Source organism: Artemia franciscana, chromosome 7 (genome assembly GCF_032884065.1).
Source record: "Artemia franciscana chromosome 7, ASM3288406v1, whole genome shotgun sequence".
NCBI classification, from domain to species: domain Eukaryota; kingdom Metazoa; phylum Arthropoda; class Branchiopoda; order Anostraca; family Artemiidae; genus Artemia; species Artemia franciscana.
This window is the reverse complement of record NC_088869.1, coordinates 18,261,189-18,283,855: the sequence shown is the minus strand read 5'-3', so window position 1 is coordinate 18,283,855 and position 22,667 is coordinate 18,261,189. Positions and strand designations below refer to the sequence as shown.

General features: G+C 33.6%; 1 protein-coding gene across 2 annotated transcripts in view; it reads right to left on the bottom strand.

Annotated features, from left to right (window-relative positions):
• Window positions 1-22,667, bottom strand: part of LOC136028931 (uncharacterized) — a 99,638-nt gene that overhangs the window by 57,374 nt on the left and 19,597 nt on the right. Inside the window, exon 1 of one of the 2 annotated variants that reach the window (XM_065706910.1) lies at window positions 11,324-11,385. The exons of the other annotated variant lie outside the window; for it this stretch is intronic. The gene's annotated coding sequence lies outside the window, so the exon portion shown is untranslated. Of the gene's footprint in view, window positions 1-11,323; window positions 11,386-22,667 lie in introns of those variants that run through there. 2 annotated transcript variants of the gene reach the window in all.

Sequence of the window (22,667 nt, the reverse complement as noted above, 5' to 3'; positions counted from 1 at the left end):
CTTATTGCATAATGATATTAGTTTTTGCAAATCTCAGCAATTCAATGTATTCTTTTACCTATAATTTATTTTTCTGTGTTATAAATATGTAGAAAAGAATGTGTACAATATTTTATGCTTTGCTTGTCTTACTTGTTCATATATATATATATATATATATATATATATATATATATATATATATATATATATATATATATATATATATATATATATATATATATATATATATATATATATATATATATATATATATATATATATATATATACTAGCTGTTGGGGTGGCGCTTCGCGCCCCAAAAGCACCCCCCGCGCGCGAAAGTCGTTACGCGCCATATTAGTTACGCACCAATGTAGTTGTGTCCCTGTGTCCCACCTGTGAATAAATATATATATATATATATATATATATATATATATATATATATATATATATATATATATATATATATATATATATATATATATATATATATATATATATATATATATATATATATATATATATATAATGTATATATATATATATCTTCTATATATATAAAAATAAGTTGTCTGTCTGTCTGTGGATGTGTGGATCAGGTGACGTCACCTGAAAAAACTGGATCAGGTGACGTCAAAACTGAAAAAACTAAAAAAAGGCAAAAACTACAAAAAAACTAAAAACTAATAAAAAAAATAAAAAAGCTAAAAAACTAAAAAAACTAAAAAAAGGCAAAAACTACAAAAAAACTAAAAACTAATAAAAAAGCTAAAAAACTAAAAAAACTAAAAAAAGGCAAAAACTACAAAAAAAACTAAAAACTAATAAAAAAAATAAAAAAGCTAAAAAACTAAAAAAACTAAAAAAAGGTAAAAAACTAAAAAAACTAAAAACTAAAAAAAACTAAAAAAAAAGGAAAAAACTGAAAAATAAGCTAAAATAAAGGTAAAAACCAATAAAAAATTAAAAAAAAAACTGAAAAAACTAAAAAAAGGCAAAAACTACAAAAAAAACTAAAAACTAATAAAAAAAGTAAAAAAGCTAAAAAACTAAAAAAACTAAAAAAACTAAAAAAAGGTAAAAAACTAAAAAAAATAAAAAATAAAAAAAAACTAAAAAAAAGGAAAAAACTGAAAAATAAGCTAAAATAAAGGTAAAAACCAATAAAAAACTAAAAAGAAAAAAAGGAAAAAACTAAAAAAAATTTTCATCTAAAAAACTAAAAAAAACTAAAAAAGGTAAAAACTAAAAGAACTAAAAAAGAAAAAAAATAAATGACGAAACTCAAAGAGAAAGCGACCAGGACAAAAGGAATGTTCGATTAGCAATCAACAAAGCACCGGGACACAGGGAGTATAAATGACGACCAGGACATAAGTAAAAAAAAAAACTATCTATATATATAAAAATAAGTTGTCTGTGGATCTGTGGATCAGGTGACGTCACCTGAAAAAACTGGATCAGGTGACGTCAAAACTGAAAAAACTAAAAAAAGGCAAAAACTACAAAAAAAAACTAAAAACTAATAAAAAAATAAAAAAGCTAAAAAACTAAAAAAACTAAAAAAAGGCAAAAACTACAAAAAAAACTAAAAACTAATAAAAAAGCTAAAAAACTAAAAAAACTAAAAAAAAGGCAAAAACTACAAAAAAAACTAAAAACTAATAAAAAAAAATAAAAAAGCTAAAAAACTAAAAAAACTAAAAAAAGGTAAAAAACTAAAAAAACTAAAAACTAAAAAAAACTAAAAAAAGGAAAAAAACTGAAAAATAAGCTAAAATAAAGGTAAAAACCAATAAAAAACTAAAAAAAAAACTGAAAAAACTAAAAAAAAGGCAAAAACTACAAAAAAACTAAAAACTAATAAAAAAAGTAAAAAAGCTAAAAAACTAAAAAAAATAAAAAATAAAAAAAAAACTAAAAAAAAAGGAAAAAACTGAAAAATAAGCTAACATAAAGGTAAAAACCAATAAAAAACTAAAAAGAAAAAAAGGAAAAAACTAAAAAAAAATTTTCATCTAAAAAACTAAAAAAAACTAAAAAAGGTAAAAACTAAAAGAACTAAAAAATAAAAAAATAAATGACGACACTCAAAGAGAAAGCGACCAGGACAAAAGGAATGTTCGATTAGCAATCAACAAAGCACCGGGACACAGGGAGTATAAATGACGACCAGGACATAAGTAAAAAAAAAATTAACAAAACTAAAAAGAAGGTAAAAACTACAAAAAAACTAAAAAGAAAAAAAAACTAAAAACTAATAAAAAAACTAAAAAATCTAAAAATCTAAATAAACTAAAAAAGAAAAAAAAAGGAAAAAAATAAAGGAGAAAAACAAAACTGAAAAACGAATGTATATACAGACCGGTACACCGGGATACAAATGACGACCGGGACACAGGGAATATAAATAACGACCGGGACACAGGGACACAACTACAACGGGGACACCGGGGGAAACAGGGGGATATAAATGACGACCGGGACAAAAAAACTAAAAAGAAAAAAAAACTAAAAACTAATAAAAAAACTAAAAAATCTAAAAATCTAAATAAGCTAAAAAAGAAAAAAAAGGAAAAAAATAAAGGAGAAAAACAAAACTAAAAAACGAATGTATATACAGACCGGGATACAAATGACGACCGGGACACAGGGAATATAAATGACGACCGGGACACAGGGACACAACTACAACGGGGACACCGGGGGAAACAGGGGGATGTAAATGACGACCGGGACACCAGGACAGGGAATGGTCGATTAGCAATCACCATCAACAAAGCTCAAGGGCAATCATTAGAATCATGAGGTATAGATCTGAATACAGATTGTTTTCCCATGGACCATTATATGTTGCATGTTCAAGAGTTGGTAAACCTGACAATCTATTTATATGCAAAGACAATGGGACAGCAAAGAATGTTGTATATTCGCAAGTTTTACGTAGTTAAAACCATATATATATATATATATATATATATATATATATATATATATATATATATATCTATCTATATTCACAGGTGGGACATAGGGACACAACTACAATGGCGCGTAACTATTATGGCGCGTAACGACTTACGCGCGCGGGGGGGCTTGGGGGGGGCGCGAAGCGCCCCCACCAACTAGGTGTTGGGGTGGCGCGAAGCGCCACCCCGACAGCTAGTATATATATAAATATATATATATATATATATATATATATATATATATATATATATATATATATACATATATATATATATATATATGTATATATATATATATATATATATATATATATATATATATATATATATATATATATATATATATATATATATATATATATATATATATATATATGTTGCATATAAATAGATTGTCAGGTTTACTGACGCTTGAACATGCAACATATAATTGTCCATGGGAAAAACAATCCGTATTCAGATCTATACCTCATTATTCTAATGATGTGTCCCTGTGTCCCGGTCGTCATTTATATTCCCTGTGTCTCGGTCGTCATTTGTGTCCCGGTGTCCCAGTTTGTAATTTCTCTTTGACTGTCCCGGTCGTCATTTATATTCCCTGTGTCCCGGTGTCTTGGTCGTCATTTGTGTCCCGGTGTCCCGGTCTGTAATTTCTATTCGAACAATCCCTGTGTCCCGGTCGTCATTTATATATCCCGCCTGTGCCCCCGGCGTCCCCGTTGTAGTTGTGTCCCTGTGTCCCAGTCGTCATTTATATTCCCTGTGTCCCGGTCGTGATTTGTGTCCGGGTGTCCCAGTCTGGAATTTCTCTTTGAGGTTCCCGGTCGTCATTTATATTCTCTGTGTCCCGGTCGTCATTTGTGTCACGGTGTCCAGGTATGTAATTTCATCAGTTGAAAAACATGACGTCAGTCGACAAACAACTTCATGACGCATACAGCTTAATCCTTATAATGACGTCAGTCGACAAACATGACGTCATTCGACACACAAACATGACGTCACTCGACACACACACAGACAACTTATATATATGCGTTTTTCTCACAGTTACTTCGATATGCAAGGATTTGTAGTAATTATATTGATTTTAAAAATAGATGTAAAATCTTAAGCCAAAAAATTGATATTAAGAGGTTTTTCTGCAAATAAATTAACTTGGCAATTTAAAAAATTTAGTTTTCATTATAACGAACTTTTAAATAAATACCAAAAGAATTATCTAGAAATACTTAGGGAAATTTTTGGTTAATTGTTTGGGTTCGCAAAAAGTTGATGCAGCGCCATCTATTTTGTGAATTGTGCATTTAAAAGAGCGGATTTTTCAAAAATTGCCACATGGTACTGATGAAATCTGTAATTGTTTTAGTTCATTCAGGTTTTTTGCAAAGAGTTATTATTTGGGATTTAGTAAAATTTATCACATTTAGTTTACCTATTGCTGCTAAACAGAGGATTATATTAACAGGATAAGCTTGTTTTGGTGTTACTTGGTTGTTCTACATTTGCTTGTTTTTTTTTGTTTTTTTTTATAGGCATATATTCTTGGGGTGATAACTGACACGGGGATACCATAGGTATTCTGTGGTAGGCACAACACTTGACTGGGTAGAGAATTTAAAGTGCCAAAACCCTATAGGCAAGTGTATTCTCTTGATGAGCCCTTGTGTTGGGTTGTTGTCTCTGAATTATTTGTCTTTACTGTTTTTATTGTTTGGTAAGTGACGACTTATACTTATTGACGACATGACTGCCTGTCCATGGATTATTCTTTATGGTTGATTGTGTATGGCTATGCTGTTTGACCTCCGTGATTGTATGGATGAGTAGGGTTAAGGCCTCATTCAAGTGCTGTTCTATATTAATCACTTATTTAGGAAAGCAGTTTTCCTTTTCTCCTTCTGTCTCCTTTTTCTTTTTTTTATAATGTGTTTGTGCTGTTGCATTGGTGATTTCTCTTTTCGTTATATATATATATATATATATATATATATATATATATATATATATATATATATATATATATATATATATATATATATATATATATATATAGAGGGATATCCTTCTAAATAGAAGGATAAGTCATATTTTTTCGAATGATTGAGAGGCGGGCAGCCATGAGTGCTTAGGGAATTCTGTCAGAAAACCGTTCAGGATCTGGAAGGATACAATTGAATGCTACACAATTCACCAACAGACACGGTTTTGCAGGAAATGTGCTTTACCCGCAGGCAACTTCAGTTTTATTACGAAGAAAAGGCAGGGTAACATCATCAACCAGACAGACACAGTAAAGGTAGCAAAGACTGGGAAAAGTCTTCACAAAGCTGAGGCTGATTGTTGAAACTGTAATATTTTGCGGAAGGTAGCAGCTTGCTCTTCGGGTTACAAGCGATTCCGATCCCATTGCAATCACGGATCCTGAACCGTCTCAAGACGATGACAAATTCCTAGTTATTTTGCGACTAAGGGCAAGGCATGGTAACGAAATTATGGCGAAACATCTTTTTGTGCAGCAGTAAATGCAACGTATGTTCCTCCAATGGTTCAGAATAATCCGATTGCCCCTTGTGGGAAAATTCTTCAACAGTCCATCGTCGAAAAATTACCGGACTCTGCGGAACAAGATGGGTCGAGCTCCATGATTCAGCCAAGCATTTTCTTTAGCTCTACTGGACGATTCTGTGTTCTCCTAAAGTTCTTGAGGAGAACAGCAGCGGAAAGACGTCTGTCAAAAATGCTGGAAGGCCCGAACCACTTACAGTTCGTTATGTGTCTCGATGTCATAAAGGAACTTTTTTGGGTGACATTGCCTTTTCCCAAGACTTTTCAGTCATTTGGTTGCGACTTGGCTGCCGCTTTTAGACACATAAACACTGCTCTTTCCAGAAAAATGACGATGAAACAAGATTCTGCCTCCACTTTCGCTCCTATATTCGACAAAGCTCAGTCTTTTGAAACTACTTTAGGGTTTGAGATGACTCGCCCAAGAACAGGAGGTGGAAGAAACTCATTCTGGCCAATCCTGATCTACCCATTCATTATAGAACCTCTCTGCTTATTGCTTTTCTAGACCACTTCATCTCGAAGCTGAAACAGCACTTTGATCTCCACCGGATTGTCTTGTCTCAAATCAGCATCCTTGTCCCTTCAAAGATTGTTTCTGTTGATCCATAAACCATGAACTTGGAGTTTTGCTTGAGTCAGATGGTGATATTCTTTCCGAGTCGGACTGCTTGAAGCAAGAGGTTGAGCTTTGGTGTAGCAAACGGAAAAAAGTTCTGATCACAGAAAGACCTCCTAACGCTATATTTCCTCTTAAAAAATGTGACTCCATATTTTTCCAAATATTTCTCTTCTCTTGGCTGTCCTTGCAACGCTGCCTCTAAGTACTGCTACTCCCAAAAGAAGCTTTTCTACACTTAGAAGTTTAAAAAACTGGCGAAGAAATTCAACAGGACAAGAAAGACTGAGTGATTTAACCTTGCTTGATTTCTGCCACAAAAAGGCCAGGGATAGTTTTGCAGGGAAGACAAATTATCGCTTAGATTTCGTTTTGCAGGCACTTAGTTTACTTGACAAAAACTCTTGGTCAGCTCTGTAAATATATTACATAAATAAATACTTAAATACTTGGTTTGCCAATGCGATACTACAAAAAAAGAAGCAAAACAATAAGAACCTTAAACATACAAGAGTATGCCTAGTGAGTGCGTCCTAGTTCACAATGGCCAGACTGACGGTCTCTACGACCAGCCGTTTGACTAAGTCCACGGGACTTTTTTTGTAAAACCCCCTCCCCCGAACAAAAATCTTAGATACGGCCCTGCCTCTGGAATTTACTTTTGTTACTTTGCTTGCTGTTGTTTGTTTTTGCTTGAAATAGGAAATTACTTTTCTCATTTAATTGATGACTTCGAAAATCTTTTTGATTGCCCATAATAATATTCTTTTTTTTCACTTACCATTAATTAATGGATAAAATCACTCAAGCAAACTACAATTTCCGAAAAATTTCAAAATCTATGAAGTGTCAAACTTTTTTTTCTTAATTACAAGTAAACTCATACCGTTCCATAAAGGGTCCTTAAGAGGGATTAAGGCCTAGATATCTCTATCATGTAGCCTTCTATTACAATTTCTCTTTTAATCTACTCAACTTTGCGTAAAATTTACGTTTTTGTTGTTATGTCGAAGCTACCTCCCTTCCCAAAATCGTCCCTAAACAAGTTCCTGCATAAGTTAATTAATATTCATGTACAGAAAAAGCTGCAGCCTCCTTAAATTGCCATTACAGCTTTATATTTACGTAATTATTTACGTAATTTACGTAAATTTTACTTTATATACGTAAGAGCAGTGAAAACTTACGTCTCCCCTGCTGACAAATTTTACGCAAACACGATGATTTAAGTAAAAGAAAAAAGGTTACTACGGAAAGAATGAACTCAAAACTTAAAACGAGCAAAACAAATATCATACGAGACTCAGTATGAAACTGTTGCTACTCTTTGTTTTAGGATTAATGCGAGTAAAAGCCTAGTGAAAGCTAAAGGAAACAGAAATAACATAGGACAATGAATTCGCTAAAAACAGAGCAAGATTAACATAAAAGATGTAATATTTCCCTCTTTTCGAACCCCCCCCCCCTAAAAAGTGTTGTATTTGCAATTTACTGAACAGTTTTCTTCTTTCGTTAGGGTAAAACACAATCAAACAATTTGTGGCAACAAACTGTAGTAAGGAGCGACCCGGGTCAATAGTAACCGAAACTGTAAAAAATGGAATTTTTATACCAACAGTTACATTAAAAAATCAAATTTTTATGCTAATTTTAAACATATAAGTTTCTTCAAGTTTAGTCTCACCCATCAAAAGTTACGAGCCTGAGAAAATTTGTCTTATTTTAGAAAATAAGGAAAAACAATATTTTTTGAGCAGTTTTCTTCTTTCGTTAGGGTAAAACACAATCAAACAATTTGTGGCAACAAACTGTAGTAAGGAGCGACCCGGGTCAATAGTAACCGAAACTGCAAAAAATGGGATTTTTATACCAACAGTTACATTAAAAAATCAAATTTTTATGCTAATTTTAAACATATAAGTTTCTTCAAGTTTAGTCTCACCCATCAAAAGTTACGAGCCTGAGAAAATTTGTCTTATTTTAGAAAATAAGGAAAAACACCCCCTAAAAGTCATAGAAACTTAACGAAAATCACACCGTCAAATTCAATGTATTAGAGAATCTTATGGTAAAATTTTCATGCTCCTATCTATAAAAATGTGGAATTTTGTATTTTTTGCAAGAAAACAGATCACCAATGCGTGTTTATTTTAATTTTTTATTTTCTTTATTATCTTTTTTCCAGGGGTGATCGTATCGACCCAGTGGTACTAGAATCTCACAAGAGGGCTCATTCTAACAGAAATTAAAAGTTCTAGTGCCCTTTTAAAGTGACTGAAAAATTTGAGGGCACCTCTGCCCCCTCCCACGCTCATTTTCCCCAAAGTCACCAGATGAAAAATTTGAGCTAACCATTTTGTTCGGCATAGCCGAAAAACTCAAAATTCAAGTTTTAGTGTAAAGAGCGAGGTATTAAAGGCTGCGAGAATTAGAATATAGAGAATCTAGAGAATTAGACGTTACGTAAGTTAATTCGTAAGTTCCGTATATTTATTACTAATAAAAACGTTCGCAAAGAAAATAAAAAGTTGTTGTTGCCTTTTTAAGTAACCAAAAATTGGAGGGCGACTAGTCCTCCTCTCCCATCCTTTTTGATTAAAATCGTCAGATCAAAACTATGCGAAAGCCATTTAGCCAAAAAAATACTAGCATGCAAATTTCGTTTTAATTATTCAAGTACGGTGAGCCAAAATCAAAACATGCATTAATTCAAAAACGTTCAGAAATTCAATTTAAAAAAAAAACAAGTTTTTTTAACTGCAAGTAAGCAACGACACTAAAACTTAAGACGAACAGAAATTATTCCTTATATGAAAAGGGTTGTCCCCTCCTCAACGCCTCGCTCTTTACGCTAAAGTTTTTTATTGTTTTAAATAGTGAGTCAAACAGTTCGTGGTAACGAACTGTAGCAAGGAGCGACCCGGCTCAATAGTAACCGAATCTCTAAAAAATGGAATTTTGATACCAATAGTTACATCAAAAGAATCGATTTTAATGCTGATTCTAAATATATATGTTTCATCAAGATTAGTCTTACCCATCAAAAGTTACGAGCCTGAGAAAATTTGCCTCATTTTAGAAAATAGGGGAAACACCCTTTAAAGGTCATACAATCTTAACGATTTATTACACCATCAGATTCAGCGTATCAGAGAACCTTATTGTAGAAGTTTCAAGCTCCTATCAAGAAAAATGTGGAACTTCGCATTTTTGCCAGAAGAAAAATCACGGATGTGTGTTTATTTGTTTTTTTCCCCAGGGGTGATCGTATCGACTCATTGGTCCTAGAATGTTGAAAGAGGGCTCATTCTAACGGAATTTAAAAGTTCTAGTGACCTTTTTAAGTGACAAAATAATTGGAGGGCACCTAGGCCCCCTCCCACGCTCACATTTTCCCCAAAGTCACCAGATAAAAATTCTGAGACAGCCATTTTATTCACCGTAGTCAAAAAACCTAATAACTATGTGTTTGGGGGTGACTTACTGACCCGTAGTCCCCGTGGGAAAGGCTGCAAGTTACAAACCTTGACCTGTGTTTACATGTAGTAATGGTTACTGAGAATTGTACAGACGTTTTCAGGGGGATTTTTTTTGGTTTGGGGGAGAGAGTTGAGGAGGGAGGGGGTTACGTGGGAGGATCTTTCTATGGAGGAATTTCTCATAGGGGAAAAGACTTTCAATGGAGGGGACAAAGGATTTTCTTGCATTATTTGAAAAAACAATGAAAAAACAAATATGAAAAGTTTTTTCTACTGAAAGTGAGGAGCTGCATTAAAACTTAAAACGAGCAGAAATTATTACGCATATTAGGAGTTTACCTCCTCGTAATACCTCGCTCTTTACGCTAAAGTATTTTTAGTAATTTCAGCTATTTATTCTACGGCCTTTGTGATTCAAGGGTTAATCTTAAGGAATTGGGACAAAATTTAAGCTCTAATGTAAAGAACGAGGTATCGACGAGGGGTGAACCCCCTCATATACGCAATAAAAACATACAAATATAGAAGTTTGCTACGTAAGTTAATTCGTAAGTTACGCATATTTTTTACTAATGAAAACGTTCGTAAAAAATTAGAAGTTCTAGTTGCCTTTTTAAGTAATCAAAAAATTGGAGGGCAACTAGGCCTCCTCCCTAGCTCCTTTTTTCTCAAAATCTTCCAATTAAAACTATGAGAAAGCCATTTAGCCAAAAAAAATTAATATGCAATATTCGTTCTAATTATTTATGCGCGGAGAGCCAAGATCAAAACATGCATTAATTGAAAAACGTCCAGAAATTAAATAAAAAACAACTTTTTTTTAAATGAAAGTAAGGAACATCATTAAAACTTAAACGAACAGGAAGTACTCCGTATATGAAAGGGGCTTTTCCTCCTCAACGCCCCGGTCTTTACGCTAAAGTTTTTTACTGTTTTAAAAAGTAGAGTTAAGAGAAAGTATTAAACTTTCTCCTATTTTTGAAGTATTTTTGAAGTACTTCGGCAATGGCTGAAATATCTTGGCAAAATTAAGACTAGATTCATGACAGTGTTGAAATTAAGTTTTTAAAACGTTGTGCTTGAGGCCATAATTTGGCCTTAGTAAGATAACAGCCACCATAAGGGGTTCCCTGTAACAATGTATGGAGCCTAGCTATTTTTGAAGTACTTCAGCAATGGCTGTAATATCTTGGCAAAAATATGACTAGATTCATGACAGTGTTGAAATGAAGTTTCTACTTCGTTGTGCTTAAGGCATTAATTTTTCCTTAGTAAGCTAACACCCACCATAAGGGGGTCCCCTTAACAATGTATGGAACCCAGTTATTTTTGAAGTACTTCAGCAATGGCTGTAATATCTTGGCAAAATTAAGACTAGATTCATGACAGTTATGAAATAGAGTTTCTGCTCAGTTGTGCTTAAGGCCATAATCTGACCTTACCAGGGTATGCACATATCACAGCTACGAGGCTACACGTTGGAATCCCTTCTGAGATATTAAAAGTAACTTAAAAATTTGTTAGTATTTGAGAATAAGACACTAAAAAAGAGCTGTTACGAATTTATTTTTATAGCCAAGTGCCCCGGCCTATCACCCCTGGTTGAAATTTCGGTCCCTTGAAAATCAACTCAGTCCAGTTAAAACGTGACCCCTTGAACATGATACAGTAAATAAATAATCAATTTGCAAAGGTAAACATACTTTCTTCTACTTCAGAGATAGTATCCTTCTCAGAATGTCAACCGTACTATTTTCAGTTTGGATTAGCAACAGAGTGGAACAAATTCCTAAATTTTGATAAGGAATTAAATACTTGTTTCGATAAGGGTTAGTGTTGAGTTACATTATAGCCTGAAAATAGGCTTCATCGGAAAAACCACATATTCCTTACCCTGAAGCAAGAATAATCGGTAATAATCGGCGAGGAGGACCTTGGTTCTGAAACGTCCAGTTTTATACTTCTTTCTATTTATATCTCTATTTATATTCTTTAATTAGCATCATCAACACCTTAATTGCTTTAAATTTAAATCTAATGCTTCATAAAACCGAAATTCTAAAAGTCAATTGTATGCTAAAATATGAAAGCATTCGGGCGCTTAAAGTCGAAAAAAATAAACAGTTGTATTTTTACATTGGTGCCTCTTATTTTTTTTAATCAAAAATATCATTATATTATTAATCCATAGGACCAATAACTGGCCTATTGACAAAAAAGGTTTTACTTTGAGAAACTTTTTTTATGCACGATTATTTTTTTTAATTAATTTCCGTTCGTTTTTATAACCAGTGTTTTTTATTGTTTTATAAAATGAATATTTTTCCAGTCTTAAACTTGAGAACTGAAAAAATTATTATAATTTGTTAGTTATCTGTTAAATTGTGTTATCATGGGAATTTATTTCTGCCGGTCTTAAAGTTTGACATGTCACGGTTTGTTTCTTATTAGGTGTCATCTATTGCTACGGCTATCGTAATGATGGAATTAGATAATGATCACCATTTATAATAGACCATACACATCCTTCATTAATACTTCAATTACTATGGACTTTAGTTCGTTCTTTATTGTAATTCCCTAAATACTTTTTTGTGAACCTTCGTCCCTGAAATCAAAAAGACATTTTTAAACGTAATAAAATGGACTGGCAAATTAAAAATGTGTTCAGATAGAACTGACATGAAATTTCCAGGTTTAGATTTCTGCTTTATGGTTAACCAAAATATTTCTGATGTTAAATTAAACAAATTTTTGAATTCTGTTTAGTTAGTCCTGCATATGAGATTCCACAAGTACATGGAATCTGATAGACTCCATTTTGATTCTCCACTGAAGTTCAATCCTTTCCAGAATTAAATAAAAAAGAATAATTTTTTTAGCTGAAAGTAAGGAGCGACATTAAAACTTAAACGAACAGAAATTACTCCGTATATGAAATGGGTTGTCCCCTCCGCAATTCCTCGCTCTTTACGCTAAAGCTTTTAATTGTTTTAAAAAGTAAAATTGTGGCAAAGAGTCAAACTTTAGCGTAAAGAGCGAGGAATTTTTGAATTAATGAATAATAACGTTTTTGAATTAATACATGTTTGGTTTTGGCTCTCCGCACATAAATTATTAAAATGAAATTTGTATATTAATTCTTTTTTTTGGCTAAATGGCTTTCTCTTAGTTTTGATCAGACGATTTTGAGAAATAAGGGGTGGAGAAGGAGGCCTAGTTGCCCTCCAATTTTTCGGTTACTTAAAAAGGCAACTAGAACTTTTAATTTTTAACGAACGTTTTTATTAGTAAAGAATATACGTAACTTAAGAATTAACTTACGTAACAAACTTTCATAACCTTATATTTTTATTATGTATACGAGGGGGTTTGTACCCTCGTTAATACCTCGCTCTTTACACTAAATCGTAAGTTTTGTCCAAATTTTTTAAGAATGACCCCTGAATCAGAAAGACCGTAAAATAAATAGTTGAAATTACTAAAAATACTTTAGCATAAAGAGCAAGGTATTTATCTCCTCCTAAACACCTCGCTCTTTATGCTAAAAGTATTTTTAGAACCTCTCATATGCGTAATAATCTCTGCTCGTTTTAAGTTTCAATGCTACTTCTTCCTTTCATTTGAAAAACCATTTTCATGTTTATTTTTCATTGTTTTCTTATAGTAATGCAAGAGAATCCTGCGCCCTTTTCATTGAATTTTTCTTCCCCCGTGACAGATTCCTCCAAGGAAAGATCCTCCAAGATAGCCCCCTCTCCTCAGCCCCACCCCCAAACAAAATAAAATCCCCCTGAAAATGTCTGTACACTTCCCAATAACCATTATTAAACGTAAACACTGGTCAAAGTTTGTAACTTGCAGCCCCTCCCCCAGTGATTGTGGGGGAGTAAGTCATCCCCAAAGATATAGTTATTGTGGTTTTTGACTATGCTGAACAAAATGGCTATCTCAAAATTTTGATCCGTTGATTTTGGGAAAAAATGAGCGTGGGAGGGGGCCTAGATGACCTCCAATTTTTTTGGTCACTTAAAAAGGGCACTAGAACTTTCCATTTCCGTTAGAATGAGCCCTATTGCGACATTCTAGGACCACTTGGTCGATACGATGACCCCTGGAGAAAAAAACAAAAAAAAAACAAAAAACAAATAAACACGCACCCGTGATTTGTCTTCTGGCAAAAAATACAAAATTCCACGTCTTTGTAGATAGGTGCTTGAAACTTATACAGTAGTGTTCTCTGATAAGCTGAAACTGATGGTGTCATTTTCGTTAAGATCCTACGACTTTTAGGGGGTGTTTCCCCCTACTTTTCTACATAAGGCAAATTTTCTCAGGCTCGTAACTTTTGATGGGTAAGACCAAACTTGATGAAACTTATATATTTAAAATCAGCATTGAAATTCGATTCTTTTGATGTAGCTATTGATATCAAAATTCAATTTTTTAGTTTTGGTTACTATTGAGCGGGGTCGCTCCTTACTACAGTTCGTTACCACGAACTGTTTGATTTGTTCAAGCCAGAAAAATCCAGGATGCCAATGTTTCCAAAAAATTAGGAACCATTTTCAAGAAAAATTAATTCATACATACATAAATAAATAAATATGCAATAATTGCTTGTTTAAATGGTTTTTTCAAAAAGGAAAAAGGTTATGGTTTTTTTTTTATCTGGCTAAACTACCTTGAACTTTACGTTTTTACAATTACAATTACTTTACAATTTACTATACTTTAAAATTACGTTCAACTCAAACTCGCCTTGAATAAACATAAGGCACAAAAAGGGCCCAAGCTTTTTTCTGAATGGCTTAAAAAGCAATTAAAGTTTCAGAATTCCTGTGCACACCAAAATAAAAGAGAAACCTCAGAGGACCAGGCTGCTAAAAAGTCTAATATATGCTATGTTTTGTTCTTCGCTAGGTTTTGGCTTTCTCTATAGCCCTGAAAACGAAGAAACTTACGTAATCTCTATTTACGATAAACTATACCGATCCTTTATATAATTAAATAAAAAGAAACTAGTTTTTTTAAAACAGAAAGTAAGGAGCAACATTAAAACTTAAAACAAACAGAAATTACTCCGTGTATGAAAGGAGCTGTTCCCTTCTCAACGTCCAGCTCTATACGCTAAAGTTTGACTCTTTCTCTCAATTCTACTTTATTAAACAGTAAAACATTTTAGCGTAAAGAGCAGGGCGTTGAGACGGGAACAGCCCCTTTCATACACGGAGTAATTTCTGTTTGTTTTAAGTTTTAATGTCGCTCCTTACTTTCAGAAAAAAACTAGTTCTTTTATTTAATTTCTGAACGTTTTTGAATTAATGCAAGTTTAATTTTGGCTCTCCACCCATAAATTATTAAAATGAAATTGGCATATTAATTCTTTTTTTTGGCTAAATGGCTTTCTCTTAGTTTTGATCACCCGATTTTAAGAAATAAGGGTGGGGGAAGGAGGTCTAGTTGCCCTCCAAGTTTTCGGTTACTTAAAAAGGCAACTAGAACTTATAATGTTTAACGAACGTTTTAATTAGTAAAAAATATACGTAACTTAAGAATTAACTTACGTAACAAACTTCCATATTCTTTTATTTTTATTATGTATATGAGGGGTTCTGTCCCCTCGTTAATACCTCGCTCTTTACACTAAAGCTTAAGTTTTGTCCCAATTCTTTAGGAATGACCCCTGAATCAGAAAGGCCGTAGAATAAATAGTTGAAATTACTAAAGATACTTTAGCATAAAGAGCGAGGTATTTAGGAGGCCAAGAACCTCTCATATGTGCAATAATCTCTTTTCGTTTTTAGTTTTAATGTACTCTTTACTTTCAAATGAAAAAGCTTTTTCATGTTTATTTTTTCATTGTTTTCCTATAGTAATGCTAGAAAATCCTGCGCCCTTTTCATTGAATTTATCTTCCCCATGACACATTCCTCCAAGGAAAGATCCTCTCACATAGCTCCCTCCCCTCAACCTTCCCCCTAAGCAAAAAAATCCCCCTGAAAACGTCTGTACACTTCCCAATAACCATTACTGTATGTAAACAATGGTCAAAGTTTGTAACCTGCAGCCCCTCTCCCGGGGACTGTGGGGGAGTAAGTCATCCCCAAAGACACAGTTATTATGGCTTTTGACTATGTTGAACAAAATGGCTATCTCAAAATTTTGATCCGTTGACATTGGGTAAAATATGAGCGTGGGAGGGGGCCTAGGTGCCCTCCAATTTTTTTGGTCACTTAAAAAGGGCACTAGAACTTTTTATTTCCGTTAGAATGAGCCCTTTTGCGACATTCTAGGACCACTTGGTCGATACGATGACCCCTGGGAAAAAAAAAAACAACAAAAAAACAAATAAACACGCACCCATGATCGGTCTTCTGGCAAAAAATACGAAATTCCACATTTTTGTAGATAGAAGCTTGATATTTTGCAAAAGGGTTCTCTTATACGCTGAATGCGATGGTGGGATTTTCGTTAAGATTCTATTACTTTTAGGGGGTGTTTCCCCCTAGTTTTCCAAAATAAGGCAAATTTTCTCAGGCTCTTTACTTTTGATTACAAAGACTAAATTTGATGAAACTTATGTATTTAAAATCAGCATGAAAAGCTGATTCTTTTGATGTATATTTTAGTATCAAAATTCTGTGTTTTAGAGTTTCGTATACTATTGAGCCGGGTCGCCCCTTACTACAGTTCGTTACCACGAACTGTTTGATGATCTACATAAAGAAATCAAATCTATAATGATTTATATTATATACAAATGAAATTAAATAAAAAAAGTTTTTTTAACTGAAAGTAATGAGCAATATCAAAACTTGAAACCAATAGAAATTATTACGGATACGAGAGGGTTGCTCCCTCCTCAACACCTCGCTCTTCACGCTATATTTTTTTTGCATTTAAAAAAAAGTTACTTATTGTTCTATTTAAATGGCTCTTAAGTTCCAAAAGAAGCTCTTAAGGAATTGGGACAAAATTTAAACTTTAGTGTAAAGAAGGAGGTGTTGAGGAAGGGGCAGCCGCCCTCGTATACGTAATAATTTCTGTTCATTTTAAGTTTTAATATTGCTCATTACTTTCAGTTGAAAAAACTTGCTTTTTTATTTAATTAAATAAAAAAACAAGTTTTTTTTTTAACTGTAAGTAAGGAGCGACGTTAAAACTTAAAACGCACAGAAATTACTTCGTATATGAAAGAGGCTGCTACCTCATCAACGCCCCGTTCTTTACGCTAAAGTTTGACTCTTTCTCTCAATTCCTCTTTTTAAAACAGTAAAAAAATTTAGCGTAAAGAGCGGGGCGTTGATGAGGTAGCAGCCTCTTTCATATACGAAGTAATTTCTGTGCGTTTTAAGTTTAATGTCGCTCCTTACTTCCAGTTAAAAAAACTTGTTTTTTTTTTTATTTAATTTCTGGACGTTTTTGAATCAATGCATGTTTTGATTTTGGCTCTCCGCAGAGGAATAATCAAAACGAAATTTGTATTTTTTTTTTTTTTTGGCTAAATAGCTTTCTCATAATTTTGATCGAATGATTTTGAGAAAAAAAGAGCGGGGGACGAAGCCTAGTTGCCCTCCGATTTTTTGGTTAATTAAAAAGGCAACTAGAACTTTTAATTTTTTACGAATATTTTTATTGGTAAAAGATTTACGTAACTTATAAATTAGCTTACGTAAAGAACTTTTGTATTCTCATGTTTTTATTACATATATGAGGGGATTCACCCCATCGTCAGTACCTCGCTCTTTACCCTAAAGATTAAATTTTATCCCAACTCATTAAGAATGACCCCTGAATCCCAAAAGCCGTAGAATAAATAGTTGAAATTACTAAAAATACTTTAGCGTAAAGAGCAAGGTCTTAGAAGGAGGTGAGCCCCTCATATGGGTAATAATTTCTGTTTGTTTTAAGTTTTATTGCTGTTCCTTACTTCCAGCTGAAAAAGCTTTTTCACATTTATTTTTTAATTTTTTTTTTAAATAATGCTAGTAAATCCTGCTCTCCCTTAATGGATATTTTCTTCTCCCATGACAAATTCTCGATGGAAAGTTCCCCAAGCATATCCCTCTCTTCTCAACCCCTCCCCCAACCAAAAAAATCCTCCTGAAAACGCCTGTATACTTCCCAATAACCATTACTATATGTAAGCACAGGTCAAAGTTTGTAACTTGTTGCCCCTCCCACGGGGACTGTGGGGGAGTAATTCGTCCCCAAAGACATAGTTATAAGGTTTTTCGACTACACCGAATAAAATGGCAATCTCAGAATTTTGATCTGTTGACTTTGGGAAAATAATTAGCGTGGGAGGGGGCCTAGGTGCCCTCCAATTTTTTGGTCACTTAAAAAGGGCACTAGAACTTTTCATTTCCATTAGAATGAGCCCTCTTGCAACACTCTAGGACAACTGGGTCGATACGATCATCCCTGGGAAAAAAACAACAAAAAACAAAAAAACAAATAAACACGCATCCGTGATCTGCCTTGTGGCAAAAAATGCAAAATTCCACATTTTTGAAACTTCTACAGTAGGGTTCTCTGATACGCTGAATCTGATGGTGTGATTTTCGTTAAGATTCTATGACTTTTAGGGGGTGTTTCCCCCTATTTTCTAAAATAACGCAAATTTTATCAGGCTCGTATCTTTGATGGGTAAGACTAAACTTGATGAAACTTATATATTTAAAACCAGCATTAAAATGCGATTCTTTTGATGTAGCTATTGGTATCAAAATTCCATTTTTTAGAGTTTTGGTTACTATTGAGCCGGGTCGCTCCTTACTACACAGTTCGTTACCACGAACTGTTTGATTTCTGATAATTTTTTAAATAACGCCAGGAAATCTGGCTCCACTACCAAGAAATAATCCCTCTATCCACGCAAATATCCTCTGGACAATTCCATCCTGGTGAAAATTTACCCCTGGGAATTACCCTTGACACCTACATGCGTAAAATGGAGCCAGTAAAGAGAACGCAAGACATATAAAGAAGTTTCGTATAGGAATTCTAAAAAATTTCCCCCGTACACAATTTCCCCTGAAAATTCCCTCTCGATGGAAAATTCTGCTCATGCAAAGTACTCCCAGTGAAAAGTTCGGCCTTCTCTCCACCTGAAAAATGTATGCATACTTCCCAAAATACTAACACCATTTGTTAACAAAGGCCAAATTTTATAACTTAAAAACATTTTTCTAGGGGCTGTGGGGGATAATTTTATCGCCAAAGACATAGACATTAGGCCTTTCAACTATGATGAACAAAATAAATTTAATCGGACGATTTTGGGAAAAAGAGGCATAGGAGGGGGACAAGTTGCGCTCAATTATTTTGTTCTCTTAAATAGGGCACTAGAGCTTTTAATTTCTCTTAGAATGAGCCCTCTCCCAATGTTCTAGGCTCACTGAGTCAATACAATCACACCTTGAGAAAATACAAAATACAAAAAAAAAACAAATAAACACGCATCCGTGAACTTTTTTCTGGCAAAAAGTGCATAATCCCGTATGTTTAAAGATAGGAGCTTGAAACCTCTACAGCAGAGTTCTCTGGTCTGCTGAATCTGATGGTGTAGTTTTCATTAAGATCCTTCGAATCTTACGAATTGTTTTCCTTTTTTCCGAAAATCAGGCAAATTTTCTCCGGCTCGTAACATTTGATTGGTACAAGTAAACTTAATACAACTTTTATATATTCAAAAAAAAAAAATACATAAAAATAAAATTATTTTGATCTATCAAAATTCCGTTTTTCAGAGTTTCCGTTGCTATTGACCTGGATTGCTCCTTACTTACAGTTCGTTACCACCAACAGTTTGATTTTGAAATGAAATCCTATTTTGATCTTCGTATGCAAGATGATGTTAATAACATTTGCTTCTCAAGTGCTGTACTAAAATGTAGTTTTCCGTAAGAATTTATTTTAATTTAAAAACCATTTTTGTAAATGACAAAGGCACTAGATGTCGCAACTTCCTTTAAAATGAGCCATTAAACAATTCTTAATGAAGTTCCAGTTCCCAGTTATCTTGGGAGAAAAAAAAATGCGTTCGGTGTGGAATGTCATGATAATAAGGAACATCCCTGTTTTTCAGTCTATGGATTTTCCTAGTTGTTCAAGCCAAAGGGCTATAAGTTTCCTTTATAGGGATTTCAGATAGGATGGTTCTAATAGTGCACTTTGTGTTTCGATCTGACGCTATCTTAGAAGAAGTTAGCTGTCTTATTTCTTAGTATTGGACGTGATCGTCTTTTACTAGATTGCCGCTACCGCTGCAACCCTGATTTACTAGAATTATTTTAATATTTCAGTTAGTATGGGCTAGAGTTTGTTCCCTACTACTAGCAGCAGATCTCGTCACGCTTTATTTTTTCATACCAAAACATTTATTTTTCTAAAGTTTAATCAAACAGTTCGTGGTAACGAATTGTAATAAGGAGTGACCCGGCTCAATAGTAACAGAAACTCTAAAAAATGGAATTTTGATACCAATAGTTACATCAAAAGAATCGCGTTTTAATGCTGATTTTAAATATATTAGTTTCATCAAGATTAGTTATACCCATCGAAAGTTAAGAGCCTGAGGAAATTTGCCTCATTTTGGAAAATAGAGGGAAATACCCCCTAAAAGTCATACAATCTTAACAAAAATCACACCATCAGATTCAGCGTATCAGAGAACCTTATTGTAGAAGTTTCAAGCTCCTACCTACAAATTCGCATATGGAATTTTGCATTTTTTGCCAGAAGACAGATCACGGATGCGTGTTTATTTGTTTGTTTTTTTGTTCTGAGTGGTCCTAGAATGTCGCGAGAGGGCTCATTCTAACGAAAATAAAAGTCCTAGTGCCCTTTTTAAGTGACCAAAAAAATTGGAGGGCACCTAGGCCGCCTCCCACGCTCATTTTTTCCCAAAAGTCACCGGATCAAAATTCTGAGATAGCCATTTTATTCACCATAGTCGAAAAATCTAATAACTATATCTTTAGGGACGACTCACTCCCCCGAAGTACCCGTGGTAGGGGCTGCAAGTTACAAACTTTGACCTGTGTTTACCTATAGTAATGGTTACTGGGAAGTGTACAGACGTTTTCAGAAGGATTTTTTTTTGGTTTAGGGGGAGGGGAGTAGAGGGGGGGGGGCGTGGGAGGATATTTCCACGGAGAAACTTCTCATGGGGGAAGAGAACTTCAATGAAGGGGGTGCAGGATTTTCTAGCATTATTTGAAAAAACAATAAAAAAGTGAATACGAAAAGTTTTTTTCTACTGAAACTAAAGAGCAGCATTAAAACTTAAAACGAATTTAAACATTGTTAGCCCTTAAAAGGAGTCTTGAGTAATTTTTGTCCAATGATCAATGTTAGACTCATTAAAGCCTTTGCCACTTTTTAAGTGTTTTTTTTTTTTTTTTTTATATAGAAGGAACAAAAGTTTAGGTCTTCGAATATCTGATACGTTTCTTTTATCAGATATGTTCTCAGGCGCTCTTTGAGAAAAATATCTAACTTCATCTTCGGGGTCATGAATTGAATGCAAGTATTTCTCACAACTGCAGTCTTTCAAGTTGAATAATGGAACGTGCTTATCACATTCTATTATTAAGAGCTTATTCGTTGAGAGGTTTCCCTTAACATAAACAGCTTGCACACCAGAAAACAGCATATATTTGGATTTCCTCTTGTACCTTTTTTTATTTCACAAAAATATTCATTGCAATGTCTCATAACTATATCATAAAAACCATTTCGGTTTATAAAATTTAACCTTGTACACCACCGATTTTCATTACAATTAAACATATTGTATTTAGGATTCCATTTATATCTATAAACATCGCGGCGTTGTTAATTTAACAATAGGAATACCTCTTCAAAAATGACACGACACAAGGAATGTTTCAATCCGATGTATTCTGAGTCAATTACCCTGGACATTACAATTGTTGTTGAAAAAATAATCGATGTTGACACACTAAACTCATTTTAAATACTGAAGCATGTGAATGGTAAGATAAATCAAGTCACGTGTCGTTGACCTACAAAGCCTGTTTTGCAGGGTTATAAAGGCCCCCACTGGAACTGGAACAAGTAACACGAGATTGCGTGATCTTAACATGTAAATATTGGACCAACATCAATTTTCTCTTTTTCACAACCGGGGGTGAATGAGATCTATCAAGCCGTGTTTCATTGATCTTCAAAACCTGTTCTTGCTGGATTACAAAGGTCCCGCAAAAACAAAAAAAATCACGCGAGATTATGTCATCATACCATATAAATATTGGGCCATCTACCCTTAGCCAACACTATGCTGTCCATTGGATTCTTTCAAAGCCAAAGACACATGTATGAATTACAGTATGAATTACAAAGACACATTATGAACGACAATTATAAAATTATGAATTACTTTCCATCTATTCCGCTATAGCTATAGATGACAGCATAACTGGAAGGGTTTGGACATACTATATTAACTACTTTTAAGTTAGGTTCATCTAGCTTAGGTTATCGTGATCGGTTACAATAACCTAACCTAAATCAACCTAACTTGAAGTAGTTGACTTAATGTAACCTGTCCTATCTAGTTGCGTAGTCATCTCTAACTATAGTGGAACAGATGGTAACAGTTCAGTTTTAATTCATACTTGTGAATCTGTGGCTTTGAAAAAATCCAAGGGATAGCTTAATGTTGGCTGTGAGTACCTGAAGTTAGTCTAGATGGCCCAATATTTACAGGTCAGAATGATGTATTTTCACATGATTTGTTTGTATTCGAGGGACTTTTATAATCCAACAAGGACAAGTTTTGAAGGTCAATGACAGGTGACTTGATAAATCTTACGATTTACAAGCTTCAGTATTGGAAATGAATTCAGTGTGTCCACAAAGATTTTTTCAATAGCAAACATAATGCTTGGTGTAATCGACTAAGAATATATAAGGTTGAAACATTCCTCGTGTGGTGTCATTTTAAAAACGACATTCCTGTTTTTGATGAACAATTTCGTGAAGTTCAAAGCTATAAATGGAATCTCAAATACAATA